Here is a 21,265-nt window from a genome sequence, read left to right as displayed (position 1 = left end):
AGTGTAGCCGGTGATACACCAAGTGAGGATGACACTTTGTCTTTAGAAGAGGATGTGGGGGAGATTTGGGTATCCGACGATGAGGATGCGGTTGATTGTGTAAGTCCTGCAGCAGTGTGGCACCAGTGGGAGCAGTTCTGGCATGTGAGGTTCTGGCACCAATATGCACTTTCCAAACACAAGCAGGGATGACGCAGGGGGCAGACCACAACAGTTTGACATCTGGGCTGGTTTGAAGGATTTGTCAAAAAAATGTGTGACCTTGACCATAATTCCAACCAATCCTACTATTAACATGCAAAGGATGGTGGAGGGCCTATCAGGGATTAAACTGTATTTTTCATAATTTTCACTAATAATGTTTGGGTGTAATATACACCCAAAGACGAGTGCTCAATTGCTAAGAGTCATTGATGGAGAGGAAGACAAGCAGGCTTGTCTGTAGAATTTGCAGGCAAATTGTGCTGCGTTATATAGGTAACACCCAAAGAGAAGAGCTCCATTGCTCCATTGCTAATTGTAATTGCTGAAATAGAAATAATAGGGCTGACAGTCTTGGTCTAAATCTGCAGTTACATTTTATTGTACCATAGCTCATTGCGAAACTGGAGAGGTGGCAGGGTTTAGTGATAATCTTCCTCCAACAATACTAATTCATCCCAATATCCCAATATCATAGAAGTCTGTGTAGTATGATGTAATTGCTGATAATGGCCTTCCAAAGGGAATGACTAGTTGATTTTAGGGCAGAGCTGTCACGGTTTTTGGGCAATTCTTTTACAGCACAGCAAATATCAAAATGTTTAGCGGACTCATCTGCATCACCACTGGGTGTCTTGGGAAAGCAATTTCTTTTATTACAAGCAGTTGCCAGAGAAACTGAAGGAGAAGACGTCCCAACAAGATGTTGATAAGTCTGGGATCCTTGCAAAGAAAATTAAGTATTTCATCTACAATTAAAATATAGTTAGCACATTTACTTTGTTTTATTGCACACTATAATTTTATGTAGCACCTTTTCAAAATCTATTATTAAGGCAATCACTTGACTCAAGCTAACTGTGTCTGCACTTTCTTCACAGGTAACTACTTCGCTGGACTAAAGTATATTCCCCTCAAATGCTAGTCTTCTTGCAGCTGCTGTATTCTCCTACATGCTGTTGCAGAAACCACAAATTGACCCTAAATGTTTATGGACACAAACAGCATCTCCTGCATGTCATTTTTCAAAAGTTCTGTAACACCAAGTTGATAGTGTGTGCAAAACAGGAAATGTGATGGAATTCAGCCCCGCTGTAATGCTGGACCAATATTGGGGTCGTAATCAGAAATGACATATCCTCAGGAGACTCCAAGCAGGATTAGCCATCTTTCAATGACATCCCTTAGTTTTTGGAACAGTTTGTCAGCTGTATGCCTCTTAGTGAAGCTGCTGATACACAGAGTAGCCTACTTCTCAAAAATGTGATGCACCTGGGTACATGCTGCTGCTGTCCATGCTGGGGAAGGCGAAAGACCAACCCAGTGGGCTTTCACAGTCATATAATCTTTTGTTTGCCCAGTTCCGCTTGTACACATATCTGTGGTTAAGTGTACAGTGGGTAGAATACCATTTTGTCACCCAATAATGACATTTTTAGGAACTTTCCGGTACAGGAGAGAATAAGCTTTTCTAGTAAAATGGTATAGTGATGACATTTGCTAACAGGGACATAACACCTCAATTAAATGTCTTAAACCAACTGTATTAATAGTGGACATTGGACACAGATCTAACGCTAGCATAGTACCCAGGGCGTCTGTGATCCGCTTTGCGACTGGGTGACAGGTTTCATTCTTGCTTCCTCTTGCAGAGGATTGTTTACTTGCCAATTGTTGGGGGGGAAGATTGCAGGTGCTGGGATGTAGATGAGAGAAGGGAGGTAGATTATGCTGGAATGCTTGTTGTTAATTTTTTTTTAACCAAAGTTTCTGATTTTCCCAACAGTTTGCCAATAACTCGCTGAAAAATGACGAAACATGGATGAGGATCCCAGATGGTTAAGGTCCCTACCTCTACTGAGTGTGGCTTTCAAAATGTTACAAATGGATAGACAACTCTTGCCAGGATTCGTGTAAAAATAATTCCACACTTAAGAGGTGGATTTTTGGTCTTATGCCCAGTCATGACAATGGCCTTTTTGTTATCACTGGCAAGAACTGCAGCAATTTTTCTTTTCAAGTGTATGAAAATCATATTGTGACATAGGAGGTGTTCAAAATTGAATAAAAAATGACTGGAAATTAGTGTTACTGAGGTTAATAATAATGTAGCTACAAAATAATACCTAAATTATGTTATTTTAGCACCAATAAATGTAATTTTTATAACAAATTGCAAAACAAAACCAAACAAAACCAAAACCAAAACCAAAACACGCAATGGCGGTTTTGCAAAACCAAAACCAAAACCAAAACACGACGGTAATCCAGATCCAAAACCGAATCCAAAACCAAAACACGGGGGTCAGTGACCATCTCTAGTTCTAACCACATTTTCCACCATTCCTGACAATGACATTGTCAATATCAATAGGATAGTTGGATGATGATCACTATCAGACTCTTTTTAGCCCCAATGTGTTGAAGTGATCTGACTACTGAGCTTGAGTGTGGAACAGATAAAGTACGTCCTGTATGGGCACCCGCACAAGATTGCCAGCTTAACCGTTCCTGAGTAACAGTGTCATGCTTTCATTCATTCTCCAGGTGATGTCACACCTATTGTAATAAGCAAATCAGTCTATTTTCATAGATTTCACTCTGTTCAGAATCTGAGCACTGTAGAATGGGAGCAACGATGGCATATGAAATAAAATATTGGTATGTGATCTTTAAGATCGAATTAAACTAGTTACAAAAGCTTAGGAACATCTCTATACAGCTGTGATGTGATCCTGAACCTCAGGGAATGTTTATTTGAACAAATACACACGTCCGAGAGCACATTAAACCAAGATCACAATTTTGTTAACATCGCTCTTACCTTGCAGGCCAAGACAAATGGGACAGACTGCAGGGTCAATTGAGGGCAGGCCAGAAATACTTTTATGATTAAGGAGAAATTTAGTGGCTGCTAAGAAGCACAGTCAGAAGCAGCCGGCATCTGGTAACAGTAATGAGGGAGAGACATCAGGGACACATACTCTTGTGCAAACATGGCAAGAGTACCATCAGAAAGATTGCAAAGGGTAAATATCATCATCATCATTTATTTATATAGTGCCACTAATTCCGCAGTGCCGTGCAGAGGATATTTGTAACTCACATCACACACACACACATCAATTTGATGGCATCCAAATAACCTACTAGTATGTTTTTGGAGTTTGGGAGGAAACAGGAGCACCCGGAGGAAATCCACGCAAACACGGTAAAAACATACAAACTCCACACAGATAAGGCCATGATCGGGAATCGGACTCATGACCCCAGTACTGTGAGGCAGAAGTGTTAAACACTTAGCCACCGTTTTCTATTACGAGAGCTGGGAAGAAGGAGAAATAAAAAGCAGCCAATATAGTGGTGGACAGAGAAGGAGAATCCAAAAAATATGACAAGTGGCTAAAGGGGACGTATCTATTGGCAGAATGCTACCTCATAACCAGACCAGGGAATACATTTATTTGTTATTATACATTAAACTGATCCATTTTGTAGAATGTACTAAATAAATGAAAGCTAGAATCTGATTGGTTGCTATAGGCAACATCTCCACTTTTTCAAACCCGCAGATTAGTAAATATACCCCATAGTCTTTAACCTTTACCATGGAAATGTGTCAATATATAAAAATTACTACATTCCTCTTTTATGTTTTCTTTTTTTCTTTTGGAGAACAACTGTTCTCTTATATAATAAAATTAATTTCGGTTTATACCTATCCCTGTCACAATTTTGTGCCTTCAAAATCTTGCGCACCCCAAAAAGCCTTGCACCCTAGTCAGCCTATTAGATAGGCCCTTCACATAGTCTGAGACAGGTTTAAAAAGGAGCTAGCACTAAATCACATGGCAGGAGCTTTTAGAAAATCCTTATTGCAAAACCTAACCACCTCCTTACTTATTGCAGGTTCCAAAAACGATTTAGGCGAGTTCAGGCTATAGCTGGGCACACACTACATAAATTTCCAACCAATGTGTTATCTACAACAACTTTACCCACGACCTAAGGTCCGATCGGTCGGCTGATTTTTGTTTACAAACTATACATGCTTTAAATGATTTTTGCAGGAGTGAAGTGTCGGCTCTTAGAGTTGTGATTCTGCACACACCGAAATGATATATGGGCTCCCTGCAGTGAGGGGAGTGTCCTGTGCAATGGCAAGTTGGGCTGTCAATTGGGTACTATGGCAATTGTGCACCTGGGGCAGGGCTTATCTGAGCATGGATTTTGTGAATGGACATGTACCATACTTGCCAACATTGGTAAGGACTGCTCTGGGAGATCAGGGGGAGATGGACGTGTTGGGGGCAGGGCTCAATGGGTCACAACATTTGGCCCTGCCCCCAAACATCAATCACTGTTTCTGGCCAATTACAACAGGGGGTGGGTCCACCATGATGCCCTATTTGCGTCCTAAGCCCCACCCCCTACCACTTTACAATTGTGGCGATTAAGATTCGGGAGGTTTCCCTGCTCTCACGGGAGTCCAGGAGGACTCCCAGAATTATGGGAGTCTCCTGGACATTCCAGGAGAGTAGGCACCTATGTCATGTACTGAATTATTTTTATTTTAGCAGGGCGCAAAATCTAAATTGAGCCAATTTTCACTAAAAGCTGTGACCTTTTCACCATATCCAAGTCTCTCTTTGCTAATTTCATGCAAGGGTGTTGCATGGTTAATTCCAGGTGAGGGGGTACTGTCGCCATTTTCAGTCTTAAGAACATTGGAATCTGCCATCCTAATTGTAATTAAATACATGTGCAATAAAGTTGCATTGTTGTGTGTGTGTCATTTTATCTGGTTATTAAAGATTTAACAATCCTGTGACCTTAGTGTTAGTTTTTTCGCAGCTTACAAGGAAGTGGAGATGCAGACTGGAACCACACCTTGTGTTAAGGAGAGCTATCAGTTAATGATTTGCCACTGAAACAGCTTGGGCATACTAGATATTTAAAATAGAATTTTCAACCAGAGATTGTGCAAAAATAAAAGACTCTTCACTTTGCAATAATTACCTATGGAAAACGCCACTTTTTAAACTATTGACTGTATTTACTAAGGAAAATTGAACAATTAAGTTCCACAGTGGCCACTTTAATCAATAATCAAAATAGCAGAAATACAGGAAGCACTAATAGAACAGTTTTCGCTCAAAAGTAGACATCAGTACAAAAGATTATTTTCTTGCCTTTATTAAGAAATGGAGATATTTTGCAGGTCAACAAGTCCAAACGCTTTTCATTAAGACAGTTCCATTCATGTGTACATTCAAGCCTTGAATTTATACACAAATGGTCCTGCAAAAAAACCCAACATGATGCATGCGTCAAAAATTACGCAATGGCCACCATGATGCAGGAGGATGACAAAAACCTGCATGAGGACATGCATTTACGACAGCTGCAGGTGCACCACGGGAGATGCATAAAATGATACATACTGCGCTGTGCAGGCGGACAACACGCATAACTGATAAAAAATATTTATATATATATATTATATAATATAATTTATAGTATATAATATATAGTATATTTTAATCACATTATTTACATCAAAATGTCACATTAGTGCACATTGTTTTCAAATCAATTACACATTACATTCATAAGGTAGGTTTATAACAATATATATTTATCAAATGTAATCAGATACAAATGTTTACTATACTATAAAAGAATCATATAAAAGGTTATATAAGTTGTTTTCTTGCACTTTCCTACTACATCCCAGGTATAAATGTAACCATGATTCTATCTGAATGATAGTAGAATACCAGCCAAGTGACCCATTCACTTTCATATAGGGCTACAGAATAGTAATGTCATATATTATATAATTTACCAGCACAAAAAAACAGAAAGTGAAAAAGAATGTGGCTAAAAATTTAGAGCACGTTATGAGAAATGCTATTAATCCAAGAACCATAGCACAAGAACCATAGCACAAGAACCATAGCACAAGAACCATAACACAAACACACCTAAAGGCTTTTCAAAACCTTAAAACATAGAAAGTAATTAGAAGATCCACATACCTTGGTACAAATCACATCCCAAGTTACACGTACTCTAAAAGATAAATACTAGAATAATATTTCAAAGAAATGCCAGAAATTCATTATGCTCACTCATATAATTCGGTGTTAAATTATACACTGTTACTAAGACAATCCTTCTTTCTTAGTTGATCTCTACTGCCACCTCTCTTTGATGGAGGTACTGCATCAATTATTTGGTACAGTACTTGACTAACACACTGTCTCATCTGCCTGAAATGCTTTGCTACAGGGGAGTCAATAGGTTCTTTAACATCTATGTTATTCTTAACTGTAGGATCACCTGATAACACATGGTAATGGTTTAGCCTAGGTTTCTTTGTCTAAATCTCCCCAAAAGAGGCATATAACAACCAGTACCACAGCAGTTGGAAGTACTGTGGTGGACACAGATATAGGGAAAGCTCTCTCCCCTGTCATTTCTGTGTTTGCACCCTGGGTATGCACCCTAGCAAAATGTAGACTTTCACCTCTTGGTTCCATAGTATCACTGAGCTGATTCCTTCCTAGGGTCCTCTGAGTATTACAGACATTTTGTGAAGAGTTTCACCAAAGTGGCCTGACCTGTTAACCTGAAGAGGAGGTTTTTGGTGAAGATGTCCTTTTGAAGAAGTCAAGAGGCCCAAGAAGACCCAAAGAGAACATTGAGGACAACTGGAATGATGTGTGTGAACTCAAGAACGGCCTCTCCTATGTGTAGGATTCTCTATCACAAGCATGATCTGGAGATAATATCCTGCACTCATGCTGGAACTTTTGACTCTTAAGTGGGCAGTAGCCAACATACTTCACAAGTACCTGTATAAAGCTAAATTTGATATTCATTCGGTTTTTGGTCTACTAGTGTAAACTTATTGGCCTCATATAGAGTTGGACTCATTTTGTGTCTTGAATAGAAGCATTGAAAGTCTTCTCTGTGAGTTGTACATCAGGTCTAGCAATGTGTATGCTTATGTCCACGATAGTGTACAGATGTGACTTAACAGTGTTAGTAGTGAAAGTCACATTACCCTATGTGAACACAATATAATGTAATAAAGTGCTATATACAGAAGAGAGAATAATGTCTTGATAATGTTATTAATGTGAAAGTTGCATTTTCCATATGCGATATATACTGTATAAATACAAACAAGCCAGATCCATTGTTTACTGCTTTATAAATGAAACGGGAATCTTACTTCCTCTGTAATTCAAATAGATGTCTGCATCTTAAGCATAGTGGTCCTGATTCATCAAAGAACACAAAGTGAATGCAGTTTGAGTTTTTTTAAAATCGGATGGAAAAGTTACGCAGATATACAAGTACAAGAGGATCCAAAGAAAGATTTCCATTTGAATGGGTATAAGTATGATCTGGCGATACGGTACTTGTCATATGCACATAGACAGAACACACTGCAGGATATGCAAAATGCATATGTGCAATATTAAGTCCTTTCAAAATGCATGGAAGTAAAAAAAATATTAAAAACATTAAGACTTCTTAATACTACAATCATTAATACAAATGCAATATAGAGAAACCCAGCGGAAACCGCCTTAAATTGAACTGAAATGTAATGACAAAATTACTTTATTAATAGAATTCAATAACTTTTTTACGCACTACATTACATGTAGAAATTTTAACAACGGAATACAATTAATAAATAACTATATTATCAATCACTATATTAAAATAATTTCTTATACACTACAATATAATGTATAACTTCTTCCATCAAAGTTACATTGCTGGGCATGGTCCACACAAGACGCGCTGATATATATGGCTGCAAATAGCGGTCACAGTTTCCAGACCACCCAGCAGATTACATGTTCCAGATCATTCAGGAGGTGCACAGGGAGTGTTCATTAACTGTCACAGTTTCCAGAGCAACCAGCAGGTGCACATGTATATTGCCAACGGTCACATTTTCCAGAGGACAATGCTTATGCACTGTTGATGTAAATCAGGGGTGTCCAACCTTTTAGCTTCCCTGGGCCACATTGGAAGACGACGAGTTGGTTTGGGCCGCACATAAAATACACTAACACTAACGATAGCTGATCATCCAAAAAAACATAGAAAACATAGTTAACATATTAAACTTACTTGGAAATGAAGTTAGTAAGAGTTAGGAAACCTGTTGCAGAATCATGATTATAGCAGTAGTTCCATTACCAGCTGCAATTTAACTTACCTGCATCTGCCCCTTAGTGGGGTTCGGGGAGTTAAATGCCAAAAACTTTTTTTTCCTCTCTCTCTGCACCCATGAATCATTTTTTTTATTGACCAGTTTGAAATGGTCACCGATATAGGTAGCATCAGGAGGACTAATAGAAATCTACAGAGATTTAAAGATTGGGTGGTGGGAAAAATGGCTCATGGAGCAGCCTCCGATGAGGGTAACAGTGGGTGATATTTTCACCCTACTCAGCACTGCACATTTAAAATGGTTTAAAATATTAAAAATACAATCATCTCTTAATATTTATATTAGATACATACAGAGAACACAGCTAGTTCATAATTGCATTGTGCAGAAAGTCCAAATTCAGAGTAACAACAATAAGATACTGGATAATCTTTCACTGCTGCTGATAGTTCGCGTGGGTGACTCCTCTGTGCTGCGCTATGCAATGGATTGCGGGTGTGATGACGTCACCCCCGACATTCATAGCGAGCACCGCACAGAGGAGGAGACCAGGGAGGGAGCCGGAGCGCCAGCTGACGTGACCGCAAGGTAAGTATTTTTTTTTTTTTTTCAGAATATTTTTTTCATTAACAGCGCTGCCCCCTTGCAACAACCGCTGGGCCACATTTACAGACGGGCTGGACCGCGGGTTGGACAACCCTGATGTAAATAGTGGGCAGATATTTCGCAACAATAACTCTGATAATAACTCACGATGCAACAAATATTTTTCTGCAAATCTACAGACCAAGACCTTTAATTTGGCATGTGATGTGCCCTGCTCAGATAACGGCATCATAGAAATAAGACTCTCATAAAAGTCGTACTTATGCTAATAATATACAGTTGTTGTTTTTTTAAATAATTTTTGATTTTTACATGACATGCATATATCAGGATGTTCTTTATGCCGACTGTATATCAAATGCATTTTTACAGTTTGTCCTAATTGCAAACACATGTTCCGTCATGCATATGTATCCATCATCACTATCAATTGTCACTTACACCTGCCCTGTAGCTAGTGCAAGTGATACAGATAAAAATGACGTACTTTAGAGATGCACAGGGATTGAATTAGACAAATGTGCATGTGCTCGACCTTGGCACGGCTTACTGTACATTTCCTACATGCATACACCCCTTTTCTCCTCCGTTCTGCCCTTCAAATCGTAGGCTGTCGGAACTGTCATTTGCGTTGGAACTTAAATTGCGTGTACTTGTGTCCACTGTCGTAAAGTCAGTTTCTGATCATGCGGCGCTATTTCACACAAAATGTGACACACAATGGAACTTACGTCCGAAGATGAATCAGATCCAGTATGACTACGGCACTAATGAATGAAGTACTATCAGCTGGTACATACGCAAATAGCCAAGAAGCGGCTCGATAGTGCTACTGGTGTTGTCATCATGTATCTTTACACCAGGCCTCCAGTTCATATCTGGGGATGCGTCCAAGTCTCATCAGGTAGCATCTCCAGGTAGTGTGCTACACTTGTGTGACTGCCCTTACTGTACTCTACTTCCTCTTTCCTGCCACTTCTGCATCTCTAGGTGTAAGTGGACACTAGTATTGCTCAAATCTACATACAGATACATTTTGGTGCGCATCGCTAGTGTGACAATGCGTATACTTACACCACAATAATGGACATCCAAATCCAAATAAAATTAGGCCCTATCTGTCAGTGTGCAGAGTTGTAGAAGCACAGAGGGACATGGACTGAGAAAATGGACTTGCATGAGCATAGCATACTCTCCAATGCACAGGTAACCTAAGTTTGATGAAAGATTGCAAAGACACTCTTTAACTTCACTGGACCATGGCAGGGCCATCTTAACAACATCATGGGTCCCCGGGCAAAGCAGTGCAAAGGGGCCCCTACATATATATATATGTATATATATATATATATATATATATATATATATATACATATAGATGTATAGAGATACAGATATAGATATATAGAGATAGAGATAGATAGATGTACTTGCTCAGTGACCCTTGAAGGTTTTTTATGCAGGTTTTCTTTTCTTGAAGGATTATTTATTCTAATTAAGAGCCCTGTCTATGGGGCCACTTGCCTGTAGAGACCCCGGGCACCTGCCCATCATGCCCAATGGAAAAGATGGCCCTGGACCATGGTACAGGTAATATCCTGTTGAGCAGTGAACCTGTGCCATTTAAACTGAAACTGATCCTACAGAGAAGACTGACAACTATGTATATCTACCTAAGGTTGAGGGGGTATAGGTCTCTGAAGTGGATTGTGTCACTGTAAAAGATGGAAGAAATACCTTTCCTAGTCACCCAACTGTTCTTCTAGTATTAAGTCAAGATGGGCAGCACGGTGGCTCAGTGGTTAGCTCTTCTGCCTCACAGCACTAGGGTCATGAGTTCGATTCCCAACCATGGCCTTATCTGTCTGGAGTTTGTATGTTGTTCCCATATTTGCGTGGGTTTCCTCCAGGTGCTCTCTGGTTTCTTCCACACTCCAAAAACATACTGGTAGGTTAACTGGCTGCTATTAAATTGTCCTTAGTCTTTCTCAGTCTCTGTGTGTGTGTATGTTAGAGAATTTAGATTGTAAGCTCCAATGGGGCAGGGACTGATGTGAATGAGTTCTTTGTACAGCACTGCGGAATTAGTGGCACTATATAAATAAATAGATGATGATGATGATGATGATGAAGAGTCATAAATCCATTACAGAGACGTACTTAAAATACTCAGGGTCAAAGTAGTGAGGAGCGGTAACCACATCAACCACCACTGCTTGTAATATTGTGTTCCCTTCTCCCACTGTTGAGCTGGTGACATTCTACCCCTTTTTCAATCAGAGTGTATTACAGATTTTTGGACTGAACCTTTCCTGTGTGAAATAGTACATTAATATGTGCCGATTTTATTGTGTTTGACTTTTGCTATGTATTAAAATTCCATTTTTTTCAGCTTTCCACTTTTATGGGACACAACCTTCTAAGTGGACGGGAATGTAACCTTGAACACTGTGAGATACTGTACTTTTTCTTACATGCGAAGAAGCAGATAGTAGCATACATGAGACATAATTATGACAAAAAGAAGGAAAAATGATCAATAGAAATATAGTTTTTAGCTTATGAAAAATTGTATTTAATTATAAACAAAAAAAATAGCTACACTTTCGTTTCATATTGCTGACTTGTCAAATGCAAGCTGTCAGTTTGACCCGACAAAGGTGTAGCTGAAACATTTGTGCTGCAAGGAAAGGTGTTGCTGAGAGGTATAGGCACAATTTATCTGTACTCTATAGATATGTGCCAATGACGTGTGCAATCTGGCATATCATCCATGAAGTGAGCAGTTAGAACATGTTGACTTGAAAATACTTAAATATTAAAAATTTTGTGGAGCTGTAGAAATATTTATAGATATTATAAGATCAGCTCTAAGGAGAGAGACCTCCCTCGCTCCATTCGTCTCTCACCCAATCTGTGCTCCTTCAAGCGGGCACTTAAAACTCACCTGTTCCTTAAGGCCTACCAACCATCCACTTAACCTCTCTCCTCTTCTGCTTCTCCCCTGCCCCCTTTCTCTCTCCCCGTTGCTTCACTGGCTCCCTTTTGTGCCTGACTTTGTTTACCCTCCCTTAGGATGTAAGCTCGAATGAGCAGGGCCCTCTTCCCTCCTGTCTCCATACCTGTTCTTCTGCTCCGTCTCTACTGTATCTGCCTGCTTGGAGTTTCTGAAGTACTGGTACTTTGTGTTTATTGTCCTGTACTGTTTTACCCTGTATAGTCTACTGTTTGTACCATGTACGGCGCTGCGGAAACCTTGTGGCGCCTAACAAATAAACGATAATAATAATAATAATAATTTGTTCTGGGCCACCATCCAATATCCAATTAGCCCCCTGCCATAAGAGGTTTCTTGTTTCTAGCATAAGTGTCACGATCTGCCTACAGCTTATGCATTACATGCTGCTTTGCATGGCAGCTCCTGCCTTTTGGTCTTTATCATTGTATTTGTATTGGCAGTACCTCCATTCACCAGAGGTGCTGCTATTGTGCCTTATTGTGTGCATTAGGGGTTAACCTTCATGTTCCAATTATCCCATGCACCTGGGTGTGGTTTTCCCTTTATATACCCTGTCACTCCCAGCACACTTGGCTGGTTATTGTTGTCCTATTCTGATGTCATAGCCTGTGTTACCTGTGGATTCTTCCTCCAGCCTTGCTCCCCTGGTTCATGCTGCCTGGAATCTGTTCATACCCCTGCTTCCCTGCATTAGCTGTGTACCTGCTTGTTTCTGGACATTTATATTATTTCCTGCATCAGCCTGCACCTGGTAATTACCACTACTCCTGACTACCTGTTATTTTTACTTGTCTGCAAATAAACAGAGTGTTTTCACCATATTCGCGACTCCTAGCTGTACTTCTGTTTGTGACAGTAAGTTCCATTCTGGTAGAACACGATTTATTGTTTTAGGCAACACTACATTTTCTGTTTGATTTAATAATTTGAGATTGATTTTCAATAAATATTATGGTTTTATTTTTAATACATTTGAATATTGAACTACCAAAATGTTTCCCTTTTGGCGGCTCTTCTGATTCTAACCCCAGTCATAGCCCAGACCTTTACCATTAATACACCAGAAACAAAGTTATTCTACCAATAGTTGAAAATGATCATGGATTTAGTTTTTCTTTTGGTAGATATATAATCAAAACACATAGTCAGGACCCTGTCTGGATCTCCCCTTTTCTCTGATCATGCCAAAGTATGACATCTCCACAACAGACTTTCAGAAACATTGATCATCGTCAGTGACATTTAAGTGTGCAACATGCCCAGTGTGTATTTCTTTTTGAGCATACTTCGTGCATCTTACACACTCCCAGCTGAGGTTGATCGCCAATTAGAGGCCTATCCCTGGCCTGGAAGCAACACATTGCCATTGATTTACTCCCATCACTTTACCATCAGCCTTTCCACCCTTCACCTCCGCCTTTTTCTTCCACTCCAGTCTCTATCATGTTATTCTGCTGCTCCCTCATACTTTTAGCCCTGTCCCCCACTCTTTCATCCCAAACACTCCAGTAGGGGTGCTTTTACCCACCTTCACAATCATACAGAGGTCTACCAGATGCAAGGCTCCCCGAAGCAAGCTCCATGATTTGGAAGATGCCGCAAGGCAAGAAGTTCCTCTTTCATGAGAGATCAATCAAGTCACAGGAGGTGCATCACATCCTCAGGGACCATCACATCCAAAGGCACACAAAGATGCTGCGCTTGCATCAGGAGAGGCCAGCACTCCATCTATGACAACGCTAAGCTAAGAAAGAGGACTATCATAGAAGGAGGCAGCTAGAGTGCTCATACAAGCCACAGCAACATGTCAGTGACCACCAATGACTGCAAAGCTGGTGAGCTAGACAATGGATAAAGTAATATATCTGAGGTTGATGGGTCCAGTAGCAGTATTAGTGATGGTTCCAACTCATCAGAAGTGGGTCATTCCAAGCTGAGAGGTTAAGAAGACAGATTTTCTGTCCTTTGCACCCTTGAGCTAAGAGACCACATAGGGCCTGAGTCATTGAGGCACGGATACTGAGCGCATCATGCGTTTGTTACAAGGAACGGATCTAAAGATACGTGTGGTGTTGACTACAGGTATAGTTTTACTAGACCAGATACTGCAGGATACAGTGTAAATTGACCACGGCTAAACACCCCTTCCCCCACCTGTTCACTCCCTGAAATCGTAGGCTGTAGTAAGTGTCTGTTGAGTTCACATACTCAGCGGCAGGGTTTGTGTTTACGGCCATATGTCCCAGTTCTGGGCATGTGCAGAGTAACTTTGTGTATGATACGCTCAAAATCAACAAATACGTGGCTTAACGACTCAGGCCCATAGAGCACATAGTGTAGCAAAGAATGGTAAAATATATATCCTAGCGGAACCAAAGTGGTAGATAGAGCTATGTACAAAATTTTGAGAAATATTTAAGTGCTATTTATCTGTTACAGACTTCTATATATTGTAATGCCAGCTGTGATAGGTCGCAGTGCTGGTGGTGAGCGATGGCCCCTGGTCATGCAGGACAGCCCTTTCTTTTCCCTTCTATTGATATTTAATAAACACTCTAACCTTAGTTTGCCACATACATATGTCAGGTTTTGTTTTTTCATGGGGTTTTAAGTAAGATCATGAGGGCAAAACTCCAATGGAGGATGGGAGGGCATCCGCCATTCAGCACCTAAAGGGGACAGGAGGCCATGCATAGGCCTACAGGACGATAAGTGATAGCAGATGGGGTCCTACCGAGAGAGGAAACCTGCCCACAGTTTATGGTCCCTCTATAGTTCTCTATTTCTCAATTCAATACAAAGGATGGCAGGGAAAATTGGGTTCTCTCCTTCTGTAGGGACACTCTTGAAGGCTGGGGCTAAGCCAAGGGTGGTCTTTCCCTGGAGCAGTGAGCTGAGCATCTCCCTCCCAACCATTCCCACCGAGTTGTTCTAGTTCTCAGCACAGGTGGTGGGAAGAGTTGTGGTAAACCATGTTAAATGGCCCTATGGTAGGCAAGAGAGGTCACTACATTTGACTCTTCGCACGGCACGAGTGGACACCCATGCACCCCATAGCAATTGCTTCTGTTTCATTCTGTATTTCTACTACAGTATGTCCTGTTTGTGACACCATATTTATTGACTTGTACCACTGTGTATTTCTCTGTGTTGCTTTAGATCTAACTACTGATATGGCTTATCAACTTAGGCCATTTTAACAAATATAAATAATTCCTACGGTTTAAACCATCCAGGAAGTATGATAAGTAGTTAGAGTATTTGGTAGTTTCAGTATGAAAATGGTTAATACCTAACTTTTATAGATCTATCTCTTACTCATAACATATCTCAAACAAGATACAAGTCACGCACTTCCTGCTCTGTATGCATAGTGGAGGCAAAATGAACTGGAATAAGGCAACATTCAAAAACGAAATGTAAAAACAATGAAGCTCGAGAATTAGGCTGAGGATTGTTTAAGGGCATCTAAACCGGAAATGTTGCCTCATGTAACCACCTGTTTGCCTGCTGCATGGTGTATATTTCCATTACACCTACCTCCTGTAGGACCTTTGGGTCCAGTAAAGTTTTTGTGGTGCAGATACAGCAGGTGCAGTGACATACCTTACCAGTGGTGAAAAAAAATGGGGGCCAAGCAAACTTGCTACTTCCAAGGGACAAATTTTTGGGTCGTGATGACTCAATAGGTGTCATCATAATTATGCCCCCACTGTGGAATGCTGAAATTTGCGTCATCATGCAGTGGGGTTGGGGCCATGATGATGCAAGAAGATCGGGAGGGTGGCTTTCTGTTTTGGGAGCAAGTATGGTGCAGTGCCATCCCTCTTGATCGAAAAAATGAGGAAGGACTTCATATACATCTTCCGACTGTAATCTACAGAACAGTTAACTTAGAGGCCTATTAATTAACATTACCCCTATTGCAATAATAAGTGTAATTTTTATGTCGCCGGCTATAGTGGTAAAATAATTCACTCATTCATGCGTTTCTCAAAACAATATTTCCAGTGCAGCTGAGCATTACTCAGCTCTGCCAGCTATGCAGACCCAGACTGATAATAGTTAATTTATCAATTTACTGTGCCAGTGTCCGCCGTTATGCACGGCGTGAACCCAAATGCTAAGGCATTGGTAACCCCAGATTACTCGCTCACACTGGATATTACTCACACTGGATTTTATCCCCTTCAATTCTCAGTTTCACTTGGGACTCTGGAAAGTGCAGTCTTGGACTTCATTGGTGTCTCTTAGAGTGAACACCCCCCTAACACTATTCAACTCATACACAGGACAGATTAACTGGGCTCTTGAGCTTACATTCTGAACTCTGCATTGTCAGCTGCTCCTGATAAATTTGACCTGTCTACAGATTATGCCTTTGTCTAGTAATTCTCTACTGTCCTTACAACCTATTGTCAGCAGCCTCTTAGAGGGATTCCAAGTGTGTTCACTTCGCAGTTGATTCCAACTCCCCTTGACAATGATGCTAATAGTCTCTGTATGTATCTATCAATTCTATGTCCAGTATATATAAATCAGTAAAAAAGACAAAACTAGTTAACATCTCCCTACCATGCTAGCCTTTCACTCACATGTCCCAGAATACAATAAAATCATCTTCTTTAGGCACAATGCGCTTTATGTAGACACATATGCAGGAGAAGATGCAGCTCTTTTACATACATATGTTCAGTCATTCGATTCCACTGTGGTCCTGATTCCTCATTGGTCATACGCATACCTCCCAACATTTGTGATCTCTAGCAGTGGGACATGGGTGTGGCCATGTACTTCCCTCCAAACACCATTTGTGGCACCCTATCATCGCAGCTCTGCCATGCAGAACAGTGATTTACACAGCCGTGACCAGAAATTGGAGGTGCTCGGGCTGGATTCTCCGAGAACCAAGCCCACCCGAACTTTGCTGATCTGAGTACCATGCCGAGCCGGTTCGGTGCCCTCAGAAAGGAAGACAAGGCAAAATGTCATCGCGGAGTCATTGGATCTCGTGAGTTTTGTATTCTTTAAGTACCTCCTCCACGGAGATCCGGTCTGGCACCATTTCACAGAGCAACACAGAAGGGGGAGCACGGTTCTTGGCAGTCTCTAGTGCCAAGAACTGTCATATCTAAAACAGAAAGAGGAGGGTGGCAGTTTTTTTTTAAAGTATCCAGTGACATTCTACATTTGCTGCATATAACTGACAATTGTGAAATCCAGTCCGCACACCACGGCATCTGGACAGACCGTCCTTTATAAAGTCCTTCATGTGACTAATAATCCTGCCTGTAACAGTCCTTGCAGGCAGTTTCACACAAAAACAGGAGAGGTCTCAGTGTTGTTGCCAGTCTACAGTTACGGATATTAGAGTTAGGATTAGGGTTAACCCTAATGATTAACCCTAAAATCCCTAACACCCCTAACCCCGAAAATAGTACTTACATGTCATAAATAACAGGCGACTCCGTCCATCGCCGCCTTAAAGTCAAGTCACACTTGAGGATGACGTCATTTTCGGGAGCCGGTAACACAGCGAGTCGTCATGTGAAGACATCTGCATTCCGGTAAGTACTTCTTTTTGCAGGTTGCCCTACTCTTCAGTCGGACTCCTCATGTTGTGCTGTCATCTGTCGGGGTAGTCGGTACCGTGAATAGGTACTACACCCTTCTGAAGTGCAGTGTATTTCCCGTGTACAAGCTCTCTTAAATCTGGGATCTCATCCGGTGGGTCACATTTTAACTTAAGTGCGTTCTCAACTGCATCTATATATTGATGTAAATCTCTGTTCAATGCAGCGTATTCCAAGATGACGGATTCCATGCTGCCCACATGTTCCGTGTCACAGTCTGTCTGAAGCAGATGTAATGCCACTCCAGTTGTAATATGTAATTCCTGTGTCTATATAAGGTTGGCAGTTCTTCAGGGATGAGAGGAAGGTATCCAGAGAAGAGACGGAGATGTAAAGATGCAGCACGACCAGACATGGTTTAATAATGTAGAGTTCATTGGCAGCACTGTTGGGCTTAAGGCAGCTACGCTATTGGTAGCTTGTTTAGTGGGGACCCAAACAAACCACCAGGCGCGGGCTGGGAGAGTGATGGCCAGGGGGGCACACAGACGGCCGCATCGCATAAAACGGGATGCGGCCGTGTCATTGATGACGCGGCCGCATCCCCTGTCATGTGATGCGGCCGCCTGTGTGCTGACGTGGCCGCATCTGATGTAATCCGCCGGTGAAAATTTTCTATATTGCCTACCCCCCGGCTCTAATAGCGGCCTGACCGAGCAGTCCGGGGGGGGGCCACTGTCCCCCTGCCACCCGGGCCAGCCTGCCCCTGCAAACCACCCACTTCAGCCACAAAAGTGGCACTCCTTGTCGCTGGAGCACTTGCTTTGTTAAAATGTACATGTCCTTTTTAATATCTTACATAATGGTGGAAGTGAGGGCCCAAGGACAATTCCATCTTGCACCACTTTTCTTTCCTGCCACTGCTGTGTGGAAATGTTTCCTAGATGTGCTATGAACTGCCGTGTGTTTGTGTCGTTGCTCTGTCGCTTACCATCCAGCCAGCTCGCTGCAGTCTTTGTCCGAAAGTGGATGAAAATAATATTGTGACCTGTGAGGTGGTGAAAATTGACTGTAAATGACTGTAAATTAGTGTTATTGAGGTTAATAATGATGTAAGAACAAAAGAGAGCAAAATTAAGGGATTTTAGCATATTTTAGCCATTTTTCTGAAAAATACAGATCCAAAACCAAAACACGCGAGGGCGGTATTGCCAAAACCAAAACACAAATTTAATCCAGATCTAAAACCAAAACCAAAACGCGAGGGTCAGTGAGCATCTCTATCAGAAATGAACCTTACGCCAATGAATGCAATTGCATGCAAATGTCTGACTGCAAATGACACTTATGATTGCCTATAATTTTAGAAACAGAAGGACATGCTGAGGGCGTATTGACGCAGATGCGGCTGATTCAAGCCCTGGGTTTCTCATAAATGTGCTTGGTTTCACCCGTATCATTTGCACCAGCTACAGGACAGTACTAACTGATAGTGATAACTGACATGGCATAGACTTGTTTTAGGTAGAGTGTACTTAAGCCTAGATTCAAATCGAAAACTTTTTTTGAAATACATTTGAGATGAATACAGTGAGAATACATACAAATTCCACGCAAGTTGTGTGTAAGTTGCATTCGACCATAGATTAGGCCCATTAGGTGGTACCTGGCGAATAATTATATACACTAGGTAGAATTTTATAAACCTTTACAAATATAATGGGACACTTAGAAAATTGTGTATGTATACATTATAAAAAGTATGTATGCTTTATAAGCAAAAATCTAAGAAACAAAATAAATACACGCTGGCATAAAGTACAATATATGATTTCATCTATACTCTAAGCTTGGTGTAAATAGTGGTGAAAGTTTTTAAGTGTTGCTTAGAGACAGCATACATACAACTAGCAACAAGATTATAAACATTAATCTTCATGACTTTGAAAAAATGGTCTGCTCAAACCAATGTATTTACTTTCTATGAAGGATTAAGTAGTAAATAATTTAACCAGGGTTATGTATATAATTGGGGTTCTATAGTATAAATGATTTATGTACATTTTTCAAAGTATTTTGATCTAGTACCTGATATAATAAAAAATACAAAGGTAAACATTTCTGATATAAATAGTTAACATAGTTAACACGGTTGTGTAGTGGTTAGCACTTCTGCCTCACAGCACTGGGGTCATGAGTTTGATTCCTGACCATAGCCTTATCTGTGTAGAGTTTGTATGTTTTCCCCCATGTTTGCGTGGGTTTCCTCCGGGTGCTCCGGTTTCCTTCCAAAAACATACTAGTAGGTTAATTGGTTGCTATCAAATTGACAGTGTGTGTATGTTAGATTGTAAGCTCCAATGGGGCAGGAACTCATGTGAATGTGTTGTCTGTACAGCGCTGCAGAATTAGTGGCGCTATATAAATAAATGATGATGATAATGCAGATTGGTAATTTTCATGTACTTTTGGGTTAAAATGTAGATGTAACATGTCCAAATCAATATAACTGTGCACTAGGGATAATTATTCATAATGTTTTGTGATTAGAGGGGCAAGTTGTGGAAAACGTTATGACAAATGGAGTTTTGTGTGGGAAAAGAAAGTTTTGCAGAGGTGAGAAAATGTGCCAATACAGTCTTCAAATTCTTCTTTTTTTATTCACCATTCCATGAAACGCCAGCCCACACTGCGTGGTCTATTTATAAATCGGTTAAGAGCCTAAAATCCATCAAAAGTGATGGAAAAAGGCTCTTTCATCGCTTTGTCCCATTTAACAAAGGCTTAAGCTGCGTCAGCTGTTTTTCACTGTCCACATAGATCTCTATGGGGATGTGGAACTGGATCTATTCATCAAGCAGTGAAAAGCAAAGCTAGCATTCAAAACTGAACACCATCATAAGATTGCATTACTTAACTTTTCCAATTGAGTGCGGGTTCCGCTGGAAAGGATCCTCTTTGCTGACTGCATGCTCCTCCTCTCCATAGGCCAGAGTTGACTTTATTGTACATACATGACGAAACATTGGCACATTCGCAATAAGTCAACTCTTTCGGTTCAATAAAGCCTTTCTTTTTTGCAACACAAGAGTTTCATTGCAGAGAGGGATTTTCACTGAGGATCGTCCGACTGGTAAGTATTGTTAAATACCAGTGGTACAACATTTTGTATCACTGCAATCAGCAGCGATGCAGATCCTTAAGTACCACCGCACACTGTCCACCATTGTTTAAAGGATCCCTGTATTTGTGAATTCTCATTTCTCAGAATTTATAGTTTATAATTAGAGCTGGGACAATTGTAATACTCCTATAGGTTGCTGGTGTCTTTAGTTGCGGCTTGTCTGGATCCTGGAATGTTGGGGGCCCTATTTGGAAAATAAAAATGGGTACATTTAGAAAATTCGAACCAGCCCCGGCGTTAAATCAATAGCACCCACGAGTAATAATTAGGCCTTCCCCCAGCCCCAACATTAAAATAATAGTATTTCCATTCAATAAATTAACCTATTTCCCTCCCTGAAAACACCCTCTGCAATAAATTGATAGTATTTACATTTCATAAATATACCTATTTCATGCAACTGCCATTAAATAATTCATAGTCACATTTAATAAAGAGACCTCATTCTCCCCAAAATCTTAAATTAATAGTCCCCACTA

The sequence above is a fragment of the Mixophyes fleayi genome, chromosome 11 (assembly GCF_038048845.1).
Source record: "Mixophyes fleayi isolate aMixFle1 chromosome 11, aMixFle1.hap1, whole genome shotgun sequence".
NCBI lineage: Eukaryota > Metazoa > Chordata > Amphibia > Anura > Limnodynastidae > Mixophyes > Mixophyes fleayi.
Note: the sequence above shows the minus strand (reverse complement) of the source record.